General features: G+C 45.1%; 1 protein-coding gene across 6 annotated transcripts in view; it reads left to right on the forward strand.

Annotated features, from left to right (window-relative positions):
- LOC122933219 overlaps window positions 1-17,338 on the forward strand; it is a 105,713-nt gene that overhangs the window by 23,904 nt on the left and 64,471 nt on the right. The window lies entirely within an intron of this gene.

A 17,338-nucleotide genomic window follows, 5' to 3' on the forward strand; every position in this document is an offset into this window, starting at 1 on the left:
TAATTCAGCCAGACCGAATAAAGTGAAGAATTGAACAGTTATATAAGATGAAGAAAAGCAGCCGACTTCCGGAATGGAGTCCATGTCGGGTCTTGCAGCCAACACCTTTTTGAGGTATAAAAGAGACTCAGTTCGGGTGGTCTGGTTACCACTGAGGAAGGGGATACTCCAACCCCGAAATGCGTCTGGTCAGACCCCCGAACATATGTGAGTGCACCACATCATTGGATATAGTAAAGAACATCGCGGAAACCAAGCGAGAAGCTTCAGCTCGAAAGGTGAGAGTAAGACGGCGCCCACGCTCACACAAGTTATTCCACGTGGAGCAAACATTTAGCGCTGCGGATACGATACCTTCCAAACTGAAAGGAGGAACCTGAGCAAGCCTCTCCTGGACAGAAGAAACCATCCACATATAAGACCGGAGATCTACTATACCGGTAAGACTGTTCACAATTTTAAAGCCGGCAAAGTAGTTCAGTCTTAACACTGACCGCTAGTGGGACGCCACTAGGTCAGGTATACCGTGTGTATTTGTCGTCTGGCAGCTCGATTACAAACTACCAAAAGATTGCTGACTACTAACTGTATTGTGTACCGGCAGCCTATACCCATAGAATACCCGACTAAAGGGTCCAATTGGTACAGAAAAGCACTAGAAATTACCCCTCTCTCACGGAACATTCGGGGGCTAATTCAGGACTGTGCATGCTACAAAGTACTACATTTTATTATTCTCTACAGGTGGGCATATCAGTACTGTGCATGCTACAAAGTATTACATTTTATTATTCTCTACAGGTGGATATACCAGTACTGTGCATGCTACAAAGTATTACATTTTATTATTCTCTATAGGTGGACATACCAGTATTGCCACCATTGTACCTAATGCACTTTGTCCTTCCATTTTATGAATTTTGCTGCTACTTGGATACTTTTCTTTTAGTCGCTGCCTCCACTCTATGTAGTTGTGATCATTGATGTTATAATGCCCTTGTTTAACACAAAGTTATTTATTTAAGGTGATATTATAGGTTTTACTGCATTGGTATTTTACGATTTTTATTACTTTCTTTTATTATATATCAAATAATTAACACATTATTATACTAATTAAAGTGATTGATCCCATATCCTAGGTGTGCCCAGTCCTTTTATTTAAATAATAGACAAAGAAGATTATAGCACTATATTAGCTAAATTGCTCTATATTCGTTTTTTTCGAATATTCGCTATATTGCTATAACTTCGTTTTTTCGAATATTTGTAATATTCTAAAACAAGAATATATAGCAATATAACGAATATTCGAAAAAAAACGAATATAGAGCAATTTAGCTAATATAGTGCAATAATCTTCTTTGTCTAAAAGTTTAAAAATTCGCAATGAAAAATCGCATATTACACAATCATTACCTTGCCGATTTTTTCAAGAAAAAAAAATTGTGCATTTTCGAATATGACCCCTGCCGCTTATCACTACTCCTAAAGTCAAGTATATTGCAGCCTTCTTATTGGCCCACAAGCTAGAAGCAGGAAGGGATCATGTGTACTGATTAAAAAAAAATCTGAAAGAAATCGAATATTCGAAATTAAGAATATATAACTATATTCAAAATATTCGTGAATTTTCGAAGTACCTATATTCGTGATAAAAATTCGAAGTTCGAATATTCGTGATCAACACAGGAGAGGGCTGTACACAGGAGATGCCCTCACAATCTGACAGATTTGGAGTGTTTTTGCAAAGAAGTCAAAATGTGCCATGCTGATAGACTCATACCCCAAAAGACTGAGAGCTGTAATAAAATCTAAAGGTGCTTCAACAAAGTATTAGTTTAAGGGTGTGCACTCTTATGCAACCATATTTATTTATTTTTTTCCATCTACCTAAAAGATTTCAGTTTGTTTTTCAATTGAGTTGTACAGTTTATAGGTCACATTAAAGGTGGAAAAAGTTCAGAAATTATTTATCTTTGTCTCATTTACTTCACAGAAACCTGACATTTTAATATTCACTGTACTTAGAAATCATTTAGTGGCCTATTTTAGTCCAATACAAGAAATATATGCGCAGTTCACTTTTGCTGTTATTTACGCTGAAATTGTTTTGTTGCCAATTTCAAATCCTTTAGTTGCCTATCTCAGTAAAAAAAGAAAAATACATTTGGCGCTTTTAGGGGTGTTTTATGTTGCTTTTAATTTATTTAGTTCAGCTAAAAGTATGTCAACAGAAAAGTGCCAGGCCCTGCACAGGGGAGTATTAGAGGCGTAAATGATTCTAGTGCAGACACAGGTCGCAGCAAAGTAAGGGGGAGTGGCAGCAGGGGTTTCTTCCCTAGGCTTTAGGTCCACATGTCAGCTAGCGGTTGTGTCTTGACCAGCAACCCAGCGGTTCTTGATTGGTTGACTGGATCTTCGACTTTGTTGCAAGTGACAGCAGCATAGTAGACCTGGAGCAGGACCTGAACCAGCAGGTGATGGCATACTTTGACAGCACCCTGCCAGCCGTCATAGAAGATCCCCTGGACTACTGGGCAGCCAAACTGGATTTGTGGCCGCAACTGGCCGAGTTTGCCCTGGAAATGCTGTCATGCCTGGCCAGTAGCGTGGCATCAGAGCGGATGTTTAGTGCGGGTCCATAGTTACCCCAAGAAGAACTCGCCTGTCCACCCAAAATGTGTAGAGACTTACTTTTGTCAAGATGAATCAGGCGTGGATCAGCCAGGATTTCCACCCACCAATGCCTGATGCATCAGATTAGATTATCCAAATCCACACTATGTGATCGTGCCACTCTGTGGCCTCCTGATAATGCCATCTCCACACTATGTCACCGTGCCACTTTGTAGCCTCCTGATGCTGCCATGTCCACACTATGTCACCTTGCCACACTGTGGTATCATGCTGCTGCTGCTGCTGCTATCTCCAAACTTTGTCACCTTGCCACTCTGTGGTATCATGCTGCTGCTGTTGCTGCCATCTCCACACTATGTCACCGTGCCACTTTGTGGCCTCTTGATGCTGTAATCTCCACACTATGTCACCGTGCCACTCTGTGGCCTAATCATACTGCTGCTGTCACCTCCACACTTTGTCATTGTCCCACTCTGTGGCCTCCTGATGCTGCCGCCACATCCAGACACTGTCATTGTGCCACTTGGTGGTCTCCTCATGCTGCTACCACCTCACCACTATGTCATAGGGCCACTCTGTGGACCTCATGCTGTTGCCACCCTCCCCACTCTATGACGGGGTTGCTATTGTCCTTGTTTGGCCTTCTTGAAATCACCATTTATTTGATCTTTCTTCTGATTGGTCAGAAGGAAGGAAAAATGAGACCCACAACGGATCCTGTCTGTGTAGCATCTGTAAGGCCTGTATGGTTGCATCAGAATTGGATTATGATTTGGTAGCCAAAAGCAGGAGTGGGTACAAAACACAGACATGCAAATATTACCTTCACGTGTCATCTCTGTTTTAGATCCAGTCCTGTTTTTTTGGCATTACCAATACTCAAGGATTAATGACCAAATGCTGACCGAGTGAAGGCGTATGCTCCCCAGACAGGATCAGTTTTTTGTGGGTTATTGTTCTCAGGGATAAGAGGAAGGGCAAAATAATCAGTGACTTCAACACAAACTTACTGCTGTCAGGGGGGATCTACTTGTATAAGCGTTTAATAGAACAGGTTCTGTAGCCTAGTGATGGAAAAATATCGGCCAGGACGATCAAATGTTTACGAACTGCACGTTTGCGGCAGGCCTCATTCACTTTAATGGCAGGTGAACCTGAAAAATCTTCAGGTCATCTTTTGTAGCCAGCAAACATTTACTAGAAGTACACAAATAGTCTTACAACATGGACATTGATATACCAGAGGAGGATCGTTGGCAAAAAATTCCCACAAAAAATATGTATTTCAATCAGGGTACATTTTTATGCGTCCTAAAGGGCAATTCTCAAAAATGTGCCCTGCTGGAGCCTAGAAAATGTGTATTTCCTATCTGTTTGATGTGTAGAAATGTGCAGCACTCCACGTTTTTGTATCCTGCATTAAAAAAATGTATATGTTAACGTAATTTTTTTTTTCTACCATGGAACTGTATGGTGAACGAACGCCACTGTATGGCATCAGTCTGAGGCATCTGTTAACGCATACATTTTTGGAATGTGAACTCAGCCCTAGTGTCAGAATAAGCACCAGTACACAGCGGAGCAGCGTGGCAGAGAGGGGAGGCCGCCATGTACTGACAGAGCGCTATCTGGTCCTGGTGGTCAGGGATGAGGAATGTGCTTCCCAAGGATCATTTTCTACTGGGAAATACAGAGCACAATATAATACACTAGAATGTATATAATATAAAGAAATTATCCCTACCCCCGAATAATAATACAATTTGCTGGTCATTTATTATATAGAAATACGTCTATGTTAGGCGTATTCCTGACACAGATTGTGGCGCAAAGATCCTTAGCACCGCAATCTGCATATTATTCCCGCTCATACCAGGTCTAAAAAAGGATGGCACGGGCAGGAAAACTGATACAGTTATGGCCATCCAGTTATTGGATACCACCGCCATATATTGACCAGATAACACCTCTGTACTGTGACCGGATAAAAGGGTATAATAGGGCACAGTACAGGGAATGACTAGGGGTACTGCACAGGATGTTGTAAGAGGGCACAACGCAGGGTATAAGGGGGCACAGTACGGGGTGGGGGGCACAGTCACATGACCCTGTGACATTAGAAGATCCTTATGGTGAATTTAGTTCATATGCCACCATAATGAGAGGCAGAGGAGTGAGACAGGGGTGTGATTATGTGGCTAGAGATAAAAAATTACTGTCGGCCAGTACAGGCCCCAAAAACTAGGCAATAGAACTTTGGATTCTGTGGTTGGAGGTATATTAGGCAGTCGCTGGATAAATATGTAAGTGTCGGCCAGTATAGGCCCCAAAAATTAGGCATTCACCTGACATAAAAGGCCTTTTATGCCGCTGTATATACATAAGGCAAGGACCATTCTTTGTTCTGTGTGGTGGCGGATATGTGTGGGCTGGCATGAGGAAATTCAATTACACGTGGTCATCACAGGTGTTGAATTCCTCCGAGATCCATGCCTCATTAATTTTTAAAAATGTGAAGTAGTCTACACTGTCGTGAGCTAGGCGAGTGTGCTTATCGGTCACGATCCCCCCTGCTGCGCTGAACATCCTTTCGGACAGGAAACTCAACGAGTAGGAAGCCAAGAGTTCCATGGCAAATTGTGCCAGCTCTGGCCACATGTCAAGCCTGCACATCCAGTAGTCAAGGAGTATAGATGGCATTGCGGTTCTCCCGGTGGTCGTTTTGCGGTGAACTTTGCTCGTTTGCAATTTGTCGTACATGCAAACATATGGCGATATTCACACGCGCTATATTTTTTTGTAAAGCGCCGAACTTTGACCAATGACACATCCATCAGGTGGGACAGGACAGCCAATTGAGACGTTTCAGCACATGGACACACCTTATGCCTTATAAATAAACCCAATCTGGCAGCCATTTTACATTATTTTTTTGCCAGTGTAGGGAGAGGTTGCTGTGTGGAGCAGGGACAGACTGTTAGGGACACCAAATGCTAGCTAATAGGGCCACAAAAGTCCTTTTAAGGACTGGTATAGGTGTGCTATCGATAAGTGTGACATACTGAGGGATGTGATATACAATACTTTTAATATATTTTCTAACATAGAAAGTATATTATAGTGCATTTGTATTGTGTAGCAATTGTGTGCAGTTCTGCTGCGATACTACAGCTAGACAGAGGGACAAACGCTATTGGAATAACTAATTGCAACTCGTGTGATATACCTGTTGGCCAAAAAAAAATAAAGATTGAGGGGTGTAATATAGCTATAATATACCTTCTAACATAGAAAGTATATTATAGCGGATTTAGATTGTGCAGCAGTTGTGTGCGGTTCTGCTGAGATACCGCAGCTAGATAGAGAGACAAATGCTATTGGAATAACTAATTGCAAAAGGTGTGATATACCTGTTGCCCGAAAAAAACTGATTAAGGGTTGCGATATATCATCTTCCACAAAATACTGATCAATGGGTTTGATATACCTGCTTCCACAAAATACTGATTGAGGGGTGTTATACACCGGCTTCCACAAAATATTGATTGAGGTCTGCGATACCCTGGCTTCCACAAAATACTGATAGAGGGGATTCATATACCGGCTTCCACCAAACATTGATTGAGGCCTGCGATACACCAGCTTCCACCAAATATTGATTAAAGGGTTTGATATACCAGCTTCTAGCAAATACTCAATAAGGGGTTCTATATACCTGTTTCCACAAAATACTGATAGAGGGGATTGATATACCAGCTTCCACCAAATATTGATTGAGGCCTGCGATACACCACCTTCCACCAAATATTGATTAACCACCTCCCGTCCGCACGTTGACTAAAAACGTCCGGGAGGTGGTTCTATATCTCTGAATAGACGTTCCTGAGAGTCCATTCAGAGATTGCAGCTGCACGCTAATCGTGCAGCTGCAGATCAGGTTGCTCGCTGACAGTGACAGGAGGACAACCCTTAGAGAAGGCAGGGACAGTTCCCAGGTGTCCCTGCCTTCTAGATCGCTGTATACACAGCGCTCACCGAGCCCTGTGTATACAGTGCAGGAAGCGCTATGCGCTTCCTGTCTTGGCACGGCAGTCATGTGACCGCCGGGGCCGGAAAGTGCAGGAGCTGTTGGGTCTTTCACAGACCTGGATCAGCCCTGCACTGAGGCTGTACAGCGCTGTATACCACTGTACAGCCTCTCTGGGGGATGTATTTCCCCTGTACTGGGGCTACTATGTCAGCCCCAGTTACAGGAGAAATCAATAGTGGAAAAAAAAAAAAAATGAAGTTAAATTGTCCCGAGAGGATATTTTTCACATGTAAAAATAGAAAAAAATTTATAGTAAGAAGTTTTTAAAAAAAAAGTTAAAAACTGAAAAAATAATATAAAATAGACACATTTTGCATTGCCGTGACGGTTGGCTCTATAAATATATCACATGATCTAGCCAGTTCAATAAACACCATAAAAAGAAAAAAAGCATTAAGTGATCAAAAAGGCGTATGTCCCACAAAAAATGAGACCCTACATAAGAAAATCGCTAAAAAAAAAAAAAATATATATATAGCTCTCAGAACATGGACACATTAAAACATAATTTTTTTTGTTTAAAAAATGCTATTAATGTGTTAAAGTGAAATACATTTAAAAAGTATACATATTAGGTATCTCCGCCTCCATAACAACCAACTCTATAAAAATATCACAGGACCTAACCCCTCGGGTGAACATCATAAAAAAAAGAAATGGTCAAAAAATGCAATTTTTGTCACCTTACATCAACTTATGTCCTACAAAATGGTACCAATAAAACTGTCACCTCATCCCGCAAAAAAATGAGCCCCTACATAAGAAAATCATTTCAAAAAAAAAAATGGACACATTAAAACATAATTTTTTTGTTTCAAAAATGCTATTATTGTGTAAAACTTAAATAAATAAGAAAAAGTATACATATTAGATATCGCCACATCCGTAACGATCTTTTCTATAAAAATGTCACATGACCTAACCCCTCAGATGAACGCTGTAAAAAAAAGTGTTATAATGAATGATCAAAGAATCATATGTACCAAAAAATAGTACCAATAAAACTGGCACCTTATCCCCTAGTTTCCAAAATGGGGTCACTTGTTGGGAGTTTCTACTGTAAGGGTGCATAAGGGGGATTCAAATGGGGCATGGCATCTAAAAACCAGTTCAGCAAAATCTGCCTTCCAAAAACCATGTGGCGCTCCTTTTCTTTTGCACCCTGCAGTGTGCCCATACAGGAGTTTATGACCACATGTGGGGTGTTTCTGTAAACCACAGAATCAGGGTAATACATTTTGAGTTTTGTTTGCTTGTTAACCCTCTATGTGTTAAATAAAAAAAATAGATTAAAATTGAAAATCTGCCAAAAAAGTGAAATTTAAAAATGTGATCTCCATTTTCCTTTAATTCTTGTGGAGCGCCTAAAGGGTTAGCAATGTTTGTAAAATCAGCTTTAAAGAGGACCTTTCACTAGAATAAAACATCTAAACTAACTTTACAGACATGGAGAGCGGCACCCAGGGATCTCCCTGCACTTACTGTTATACCTGGGTGCCGCTCCGTTCTCCCGGTATAGCCTCCCATGCTGTAGCGCTGGCCAATCGCAGTGCTCATGCTTATATCCTGAGAGAAAAAAAAGCCTCTCAGGCTATGAGCTGTGCGCTGCGATTGGCCAGCGCTACAGCATGGGAGAATGAGACGTCGGCAGGTTCCACTGGGTGGAGCCTAACTATGAAGATACCGGAGGCTATACCGGGAGAACGGAGCGGCGCCCAGGTATAACAGTAAGTGCAGGGAGATCCCTGGGTGCCGCTCTCCATGTCTGTATAGTTAGTTTAGATGTTTTATTCTAGTGGAAGGTCCTCTTTAACAGGGCCGTTTGAAGGAATTTGGGGGCCCCAAGCAAAATAGACATGGAGGCCCCCCCCCTCCACGCCCTCCCCACCTTACGCACGCAAAGCCTACAGGAACCACAGTATAGCCATACAGTTTAAGTTCACCCACACTTTATATAAAGGAGTTTTACAGTGCAAATACTGCTGTTGCATTTAATGTGCATGAAATTTGAACATTTTCAACAAATGAACATTTGCAAAAAACACCACTGTACCATACAATCCAATATACATTAAAAAAGTGCACAATAACTAAATCCAACATACTTAAAACACACACATTAACATTTTTCAGTTCTTACAAACCTGTGTCCTTCTCTACCTCCTCTACCGAGCTCTCCTCCGCTACCTCCTGGCTGTCACTCAGTCCGGCCGGGAACCGCGTGGTACAGGTCAGGAGATTCAGTTTCCTGTTTCCGGCGGTGGCCGGACTAAAAGGAAGTGAGCACTCACTCAGTGTACACTTCCTGTCAGTCCGGCTGGGAACAGGAAACTGAATCCCCTGTTCCTGTACCGCGCGGTACCCGGCTGGACTGAGTGACAGCCAGGAGGTAGAGGAGGAGGCCGGTGCAAGGATTTTTGCCGCCCTAGGCAAGATAAAAATTGCCGCCCCCCCCCCCCGCCTTATCAGATGATCTGTCCATATCTTGTTCCACCCCTTTCTCAGCTTTTAAATTAAAAGAACTGCTATGTTTCCCTTAGGGTTAATCCAGCTTCTTGTAGCTGTCTCTTTTTGCGGAGCGGAATTGCGGACCCGCAATTCCGATCCTGAAAAAAATAGAACATGTTCTATTCTTGTCTGCAATAGCGGACAAGAATAGGCATATTCTTAGTGCCGGCAATGTGCGGTCCGCTGTCCGTGTTTTGTGGATCCGCAAAACACACACGGATGTGTGAATGGACCCTTAAAATTTGTTTCCAATGTAGTATTAATAACTAAACAATTACATAATAAACACATTGCATTGTCTACTTACCACCAGGACAATAAGATGATCTGGTCTCTGGCTCTTGGTCTGGCTCTGGGGACTCCCTTGTCACTCTCTTCTCCCCCCCCCCCCCCCCCTTGTCATTCTGTCCTCCCTCCTCCCTCCTTTGTCACTCTCATTATTCCCCCCCTTGTCACTCTCATTATTCCTCCCCCCTTGTCACTCTCATTATCCCCCCTCCCTTGTCACTCTCATTATCCCCCCTCCCTTGTCACTCTCATTATTCCCCCCTCCCTTGTCACTCTCATTATTCACCCCTCCCTTGTCACTCTCATTATTCCCCCCTCCCTTGTCACTCTCATTATTCCCCCCCTATCTTGTCATTCTCATTATTCCCCCCTCCCTTGTCACTCTCATTATTTCCCCCTCCCTTGTCACTCTCATTATTCCCCCCTCCCTTGTCACTCTCATTATTCCCCCCTCCCTTGTCACTCTCATTATCCCCCCCTCCCTATCACTCTCATTAATCCCCCCTCCCTTGTCACTCTCATTAATCCCCCCCTCCCTTGTCACTCTCATTATTCCTCCCCCCTTGTCACTCTCATTATCCCCCCCTCCCTTGTCACTCTCATTATCCCCCCTCCCTTGTCACTCTCATTATCCCCCCCTCCCTTGTCACTCTCATTATCCCCCCTCCCTTGTCACTCTCATTATTCCCCCCTCCCTTGTCACTCTCATTATTCCCCCCTCCCTTGTCACTCTCATTATTCACCCCTCCCTTGTCACTCTCATTATTCCCCCCCTCCCTCGTCATTCTCATTATTCCCCCCCTCCCTCGTCATTCTCATTATTCCCCCCTCCCTCGTCACTCTCATTATTCCCCCCTCCCTTGTCACTCTCATTATTCACCCCTCCCTTGTCACTCTCATTATCCCCCCTCCCTTGTCACTCTCATTATCCCCCCCTCCCTTGTCACTCTCATTATCCCCCCCTCCCTTGTCACTCTCATTATCCCCCCTCCCTTGTCACTCTCATTATTCCCCCCTCCCTTGTCACTCTCATTATTCCCCCCTCCCTTGTCACTCTCATTATTTCCCCCCTCCCTTGTCACTCTCATTAATCCCCCCTCCCTTGTCACTCTCATTATTCCCCCCTCCCTTGTCACTCTCATTATTCCCCCCTCCCTTGTCACTCTCATTATTTCCCCCCTCCCTTGTCACTCTCATTAATCCCCCCTCCCTTGTCACTCTCATTATCCCCCCTCCCTTGTCACTCTCATTATTCCCCCCTCCCTTGTCACTCTCATTATTCCCCCCTCCCTTGTCACTCTCATTATTCACCCCTCCCTTGTCACTCTCATTATTCCCCCCCTCCCTCGTCATTCTCATTATTCCCCCCCTCCCTCGTCATTCTCATTATTCCCCCCTCCCTTGTCACTCTCATTATTCCCCCCTCCCTTGTCACTCTCATTATTCCCCCCTCCCTTGTCACTCTCATTATTTCCCCCCTCCCTTGTCACTCTCATTAATCCCCCCTCCCTTGTCACTCTCATTATTCCCCCCCTTGTCACTCTCATTATTCCTCCCCCTTGTCACTCTCATTATCCCCCCCCTCCCTTGTCACTCTCATTATCCCCCCTCCCTTGTCACTCTCATTATTCCCCCCTCCCTTGTCACTGTCATTATTCACCCCTCCCTTGTCACTCTCATTATTCCCCCCCTCCCTTGTCACTCTCATTATTCCTCCCCTCCCTTGTCATTCTCATTATTCCCCCCTCCCCTGTCACTCTCATTATTCCCCCCTCCCTTGTCACTCTCATTATTCCCCCCTCCCTTGTCACTCTCATTATTCCCCCCACCCTTGTCACTCTCATTATCCCCCCTCCCTTGTCACTCTCATTAATCCCCCCTCCCTTGTCACTCTCATTATTCCCCCCCTTGTCACTCTCATTATTCCTCCCCCCTTGTCACTCTCATTATCCCCCCTCCCTTGTCACTCTGAAACAAAAAAAATAAGTTTATTAGTTTTCGTTTATTACTGTTTAGTTTGTGTCGTGTCAGCGTCTACGTCCTTTGCTAGTTAAAAAAAAAAAAAGACAAAAAAAAGTTTATTAGTTTTAGTGTTTTTCTTTTACTGGTTATTCCATGTTTTTTGTCCACGTCAGTGTCTACGTCCTTCGTTAGATAAAAAAAAGTTTATTAGTTTTAGTGTTTTTCTTTTTCTGGTTATTCCGTGGTTTTTTTCCTCCGCGTCAGTGTCTACGTCCTTTGTTAGTTAAAAAAAAAAAAAGACAAAAAAAAGTTTATTAGGTTTAGTGTTTTTCTTTTACTGGTTATTCGGTGTATTGTCAGTGTCTACATCCTTTGTTAGTTTAAAATAAAATATATATTTTCGTTGATTTATTATATATAAATTTGGTTTTCTTTATTGTGCGACAGTCCCCATCCCAATAAACTTTTTCCCTAAATCACATCATATAATTTAATTTTTGTATAAATAAAAAAAAAAATAATAATGAGGTCTTCACGATCGAGCAGCAGGGGTAGGAGAGTAGTTGGTCCCAGTGCTGGACAGCTGCCAGCACGGGCCGCTCATCTACCCACCGAGGTGCGGACACAGGTGTTAGGGGCGTCCGCCTTATTCGTGATTTTTTTTGCCACTGGCAGCAGGAGAATTTCCTCTCAGGATGCTGAGGAAGTTGTGTCTCTTGTGGCACAAGCCAGTGCCACAGAGTCCTCTGCCCCGGCTCCGAGCAGCAGCTGCACTTCGTCTCCTGTAGGACCAACCCCCAGCCCCCAAGAATCGTCCCTGCTCCTGTTTGACAGCGACAGTGAGAGGGACACCTTGGGGGAGGTAATGCAGGAGGCTGATTTGCACTTCAGTCCTGAGGGTCAGGACCTTATGGAAGGGATGGAGGAGGAGATGGAGGGGGTACCACCTGTATGTACCCCAGTGACATCCCTTCCAACAGGTGCGGGCGGTTTCAGCCAGCAAAACCCCACACCTAGTCAGACCCAGGCATCAGCGAGGGGACAGAGGAGCCAGGTCAGGGGCCCCACTTCTGCTGTTCCCCTCAGTCCACCACTGGTTGGCCCTGTGTCTATCATATCAGGGGACGAAGAGGAGGGTGACAGAGAATGGGTGCCACCTCCCTTGTCAGGAATCAGCAGCACTGATGAGGAGGAAGGTAGGCACCAGAGGCAAATGGTACCACAGGTTGCCAGTGAGCCCAGCGTCAGGGGCTCCACTGGTAATAGCAGTAGGAGGAGGCAGCAGCAGCCAGATCCACCTGTCCGCATCGAGCCCGAGCAGGCGCAAGTCAGCACCGCCCCATCTGACAGGAGGGTGGTACGTAAGTCGCCTGTTTGGGCTTACTTCACCCTGGCAGTAGATGATGCCACAATTGGCATTTGTAATCTGTGCCATGCCAGGGTGAGGAGAGGGAGGTCTGCGGCTCGGCTGGGTACCACTGCCCTCACCCAGCACTTACGAGTCAACCACTGGCGGGAGTGGGAACAGATGCGGGGTGGTCATAGCAGTGGCGCCACCAGCAGTGTGCAGGGGACAGCAGCTCCTGCCACTGTTCTGCAGCCACCCCAACCACTTCCAACAAGGCGTTCCCACTCCCCCGCTCCCTCTCCTAGAGGTACTGGTACCGGCAGCCAGACCTCTGCCTCCACCGCACCCTCCTCTATGTCCTCCACTGCCGTCCGGCGCCAGCCCACGGTTGCTGACCTTTTCGAACGCACCGCGCCCTATGCCCCCGGGGACCGACAAGTGCGTTCACTCAATGGGCTCCTGGCAAGGGTTATCGCCCAACATCTGCTGCCCTTCAATCTTGTGGACAGCAATCCATTCCAGCAGATGTTGGAGCAGGCACAACCCAGATGGTGTGTCCCCCCGCCATTTCTTTGCCAGGACTGGCGTCCCTGCCCTACACCAACACATTGTGCAGAAGGTATCCCTGTCGCTGGATCATGCTGTCAGTGACAGGGTGCATCTGACAATGGATGCTTGGACCAGCAGGCATGGGCAGGGACGCTATATCAGTTTTACTGCCCATTGGGTTTCCCTCTGAGGCGCCGGGGAGGGAACGGCGGCATCTGAGTTTGTGGTGCCGCCCCGGGGTGTCCAGGGGAGAACTGCTGCTCTCCCCCCACAAGCCACTGTCTCCACCGCTGCTGAGCCCCCCAGCAAGCGTCCCCGTAGCTACGCGAGTGTGGTGCACGTCCGCTGCCAGGCCGTGCTCCAGCTTGTGAGCTTAGGGGAACGGAGACACACTGGACCTGACGTTCTGGCCGCACTACAGGATCAGATCCAGAAGTGGCTGACACCCCGAAGGCTCCAGGCAGGTATGGTTGTCTGTGACAACGGCAGCAACCTCCTCGCCGCCCTCCATGCTGGCAGTCTGACACACGTGCCCTGCATGGCACATGTCCTCAACCTAGTTGTGCAGAAATTCCTCCGAACATACGAAGGGTTGAGTGACATTGTGCCAAGGGTACGGAGGATTGCCAGCCACTTTAGACGCTCCCCAACTGCTGCCGCGTCCCTGTCCAAACTACAGCAGGACAACAGCCTGCCACCTCACAGGCTGATTGTGGACAGTGTGACGCGGTGGAACTCCACCCTCCACATGCTGGAGAGGTTGTGGGAGCAGCGAAGGGCGGTGAGGGAATACCTGCTGGACCAAGGCACTCCAGGGCCAGCACAACCACTCCCATACATCACCTAATGCGGAGTGGGGGCAGATACAGCAGGTCTGCCACGTGTTGGCCCCATTCGAGCAGGCGACCAAGATGGTCAGCGGGGAGCATGTCGGCCTCAACGACGTGCTCCCCTTAGTGTTCCTGCTGGACAGGACACTAGATCGCCTGCTCGAGGCTGGGGAGAGTGCCTTGTTGGAGCAAGAGGAGGCAGCAATGCTCCAACAAGACCAGGCCCAAGACAAGGAGGAGGAGGAAGAATTTGTAGACTTCCAGCAGTCTGGGCCTGGTCAGGAGGGAGAGACGGTGTTGGAGGCACCGTTAGTCCGGGGGTGGGGCAGATCCGACCGGGAGCAGCAGCAACAGCAGCAGGAGGACCAAGAAGTCATGGTCCTGGGCAGCCATGAACAGTCACAGCGGGCTGTCCTCTTCCCTATGGCTGCCCACATGCTGCGATGCCTCCGGAGGGACCGCCGGATCAAGAGAATCAAGGAGAGGGAAGATTATTGGTTGGCCAACCTTTTAGACCCTCGCTGCAAGGGGAAACTGGAGCAGTTCATCCCAGCCAGCCGTAGACAGGCCCGGATGGATCAACTGCGGGCCTGTCTGATCAAGCGTCTGGAGCAGGCCAGCCCTCGGCCTCACGTTCCAGTTCTCCCCGCCCATCTCACCCAGCAGGTGGCTGGCCCCAACAGCACCAGCCAAGCAGGTGACCTTATTGGTGAGATGCGGTCGTTCTACCAGTCTGCGCGACCCAGTAGCAGCAGCAGCAGCAGTCACCACCAGCAGCTGGCCCGCATGGTGGCAGACTACATGGGGTCCGTTGGTGCTTCCGACAGCATGAGCACCGACGACCCCATGGAGTACTGGGTTGCCAGGCTGGACACCTGCCGCAAGCTCGCTCAGTATGCACTGGAGTTACTATCTTGCCCCCCCTCCAGCGTACTGTCTGAGCGGACATTTAGCGCAGCAGGTGGGGTGGTCACGGACAAGCGGACCCATCTGTCCACAGACTCAGTGGACAGACTTACATTCATTAAAATGAACGAGTCCTGGATCGGCAGTGACTTCTTGGCCCCCGCTGTCGGTTCAGGCCGTTGAAGGGTCCCTTGTCCATCCCTCTCCTTGTCTCTCCCTCCAAAACTACGTTGTTTTTTATTTATTTTTAAAATATTTATTTATATATTTACTTATTTATATATTATTAATTTTTATTTATGAAGCAAAATCTTAATATAATCAAAATAATCATTCTAGAATGCCAAATTTTTTAATTATTATGCATGTCATAAAATTTCCTCAGCACACTGAAAACCTGCTGCTGTCAGAGTTGCATTTTTTATAAGTTATGGGCTTACCATGGCCTGCTGGTTTCCCATTCAGCAGTACACATTGCTGCTGCCAACTTTGAACGTGCTGCTGACTGACATGTCATATTTCATTTATGGGCTTACCATGGCCTGTTGGTTTCCTATTCAGCATTACACATTGCTGCTGCCAACTTTGAACGTGCTGCTGACTGACATGTCATATTTCATTTATGGGCTTACCATGGCCTGTTGGTTTCCCATTCAGCAGTACACATTGCTGCTGCCAACTTTGAACGTGCTGCTGACTGTCCTGATAAGTTATTCAGAGCTATGTTTAGGCCTTTTACTAGACATTTTCCATCTTCCATCCTGTTGATGCTGCTATTGAATTTGCTGATCAGGCTGATTTTTGTTTAGTCCTTACACTACATCATTATATTTAAATGTTGATTATGCATTTCCTACTGAGTTGTGCCAAGTTATGTGTAGACCTTATGCTCAACCATTTCAAACTTCCATCTAGTTGATGCTGCATCTGTCTGTCCTGAACATGTATTTCTAATTACTCTTTATTCTCCAATTTTAACATTAAATTATGATGCTGCCTATCCTGCAGGGTTAGGCGAACTTGGTGTAGACCTTTTACTATGGTGTTTACATTTACCTGCTTTTGTCTGCCCTGTTCCTGCAGAGTTTAGTTTAGCTATGTGTGGCCTTTAGACAACAAATTTTTCTGTTTTAATGGTAGTTTCAGTAGTTATCCTTAATTGTTTGGCCCTTTGATTTGTATGCCTTCTACTGTTGCGTTACTATTTTACTGCTACTGTCTGGCCTAATGCTGCCAAGTAATGTGTCTGAAATATACTAAATTATTAAAATCTAACTGTGGAATTTTTTTTTTCAAGATCATGCAAAGGAGAACCAGCATGGACTACTTACTAGCCCTTGTAATATGACAAGTATTGAGTATTATTATTTTCATAAAATGGTGTTCATGTTTAATATTTGCGAATGTGCACTATTCATTGTATATTGTCAAGAATTTGATTGGAATATAGATAGAATAAAAATGTTTTCGTTTAATACATTCATGTGGTTTTACGCTTCATTCACCAAAATAATTTATTTTGTTTTATTTTATTTTAAAAATTTTAATTTTGCTTTAATTGGGTTGTTGGCGTCCATGTTGTGGTTCTTACTTTAGCAAGGTGGGGACCGCATGTGGGCTTCCATTTTCAAAAGGTTTTGTGCACTTAACATTGTACAAGACTGATTGATAAACCTAATGAAAGTTTTTTGTTTTATTTATTATTTTAATACAGACTTAGGTTCTAACATGGTGTTGTCGGTTGTCCTGGAAAGGATGCCTGGCTTCTGTGTTGACCTCTCTACATGGTTGGGTGTTACTGGCGTTATACTTATCCGTGTGGTAATCCGGTTTTGGTAATGGAGCGTTATTGCCACATGTATATATAGATATATACATTTAAATGTAATATTACTTCTTGACAATTATATAATGATTATTTTCACATGCTAGTGTAATATTATAATAGACTTTAATCTTTCAAAATTAACTGCTGACAGAATAATAATCTTGAAGCCATGTCACCATTTTGTGAGTGATTCTACTCATTGCATCACATGTTGATGTCTTTTTTGAGGAAGCTATGCTCCAACATGTCCAATTTAACAAACGGACACTATATCAGAATCATGCTAGTTATTTCTTTGCTGACTCATCAATTGTTTCTTTTTTTTTTTTTTTCAGATACATTTGATGTTTCAAATTTTTTAAAATAATGGAACTAATATAACTGAAGAC

The sequence above is a fragment of the Bufo gargarizans genome, chromosome 3 (assembly GCF_014858855.1).
Source record: "Bufo gargarizans isolate SCDJY-AF-19 chromosome 3, ASM1485885v1, whole genome shotgun sequence".
Classification (NCBI taxonomy): domain Eukaryota; kingdom Metazoa; phylum Chordata; class Amphibia; order Anura; family Bufonidae; genus Bufo; species Bufo gargarizans.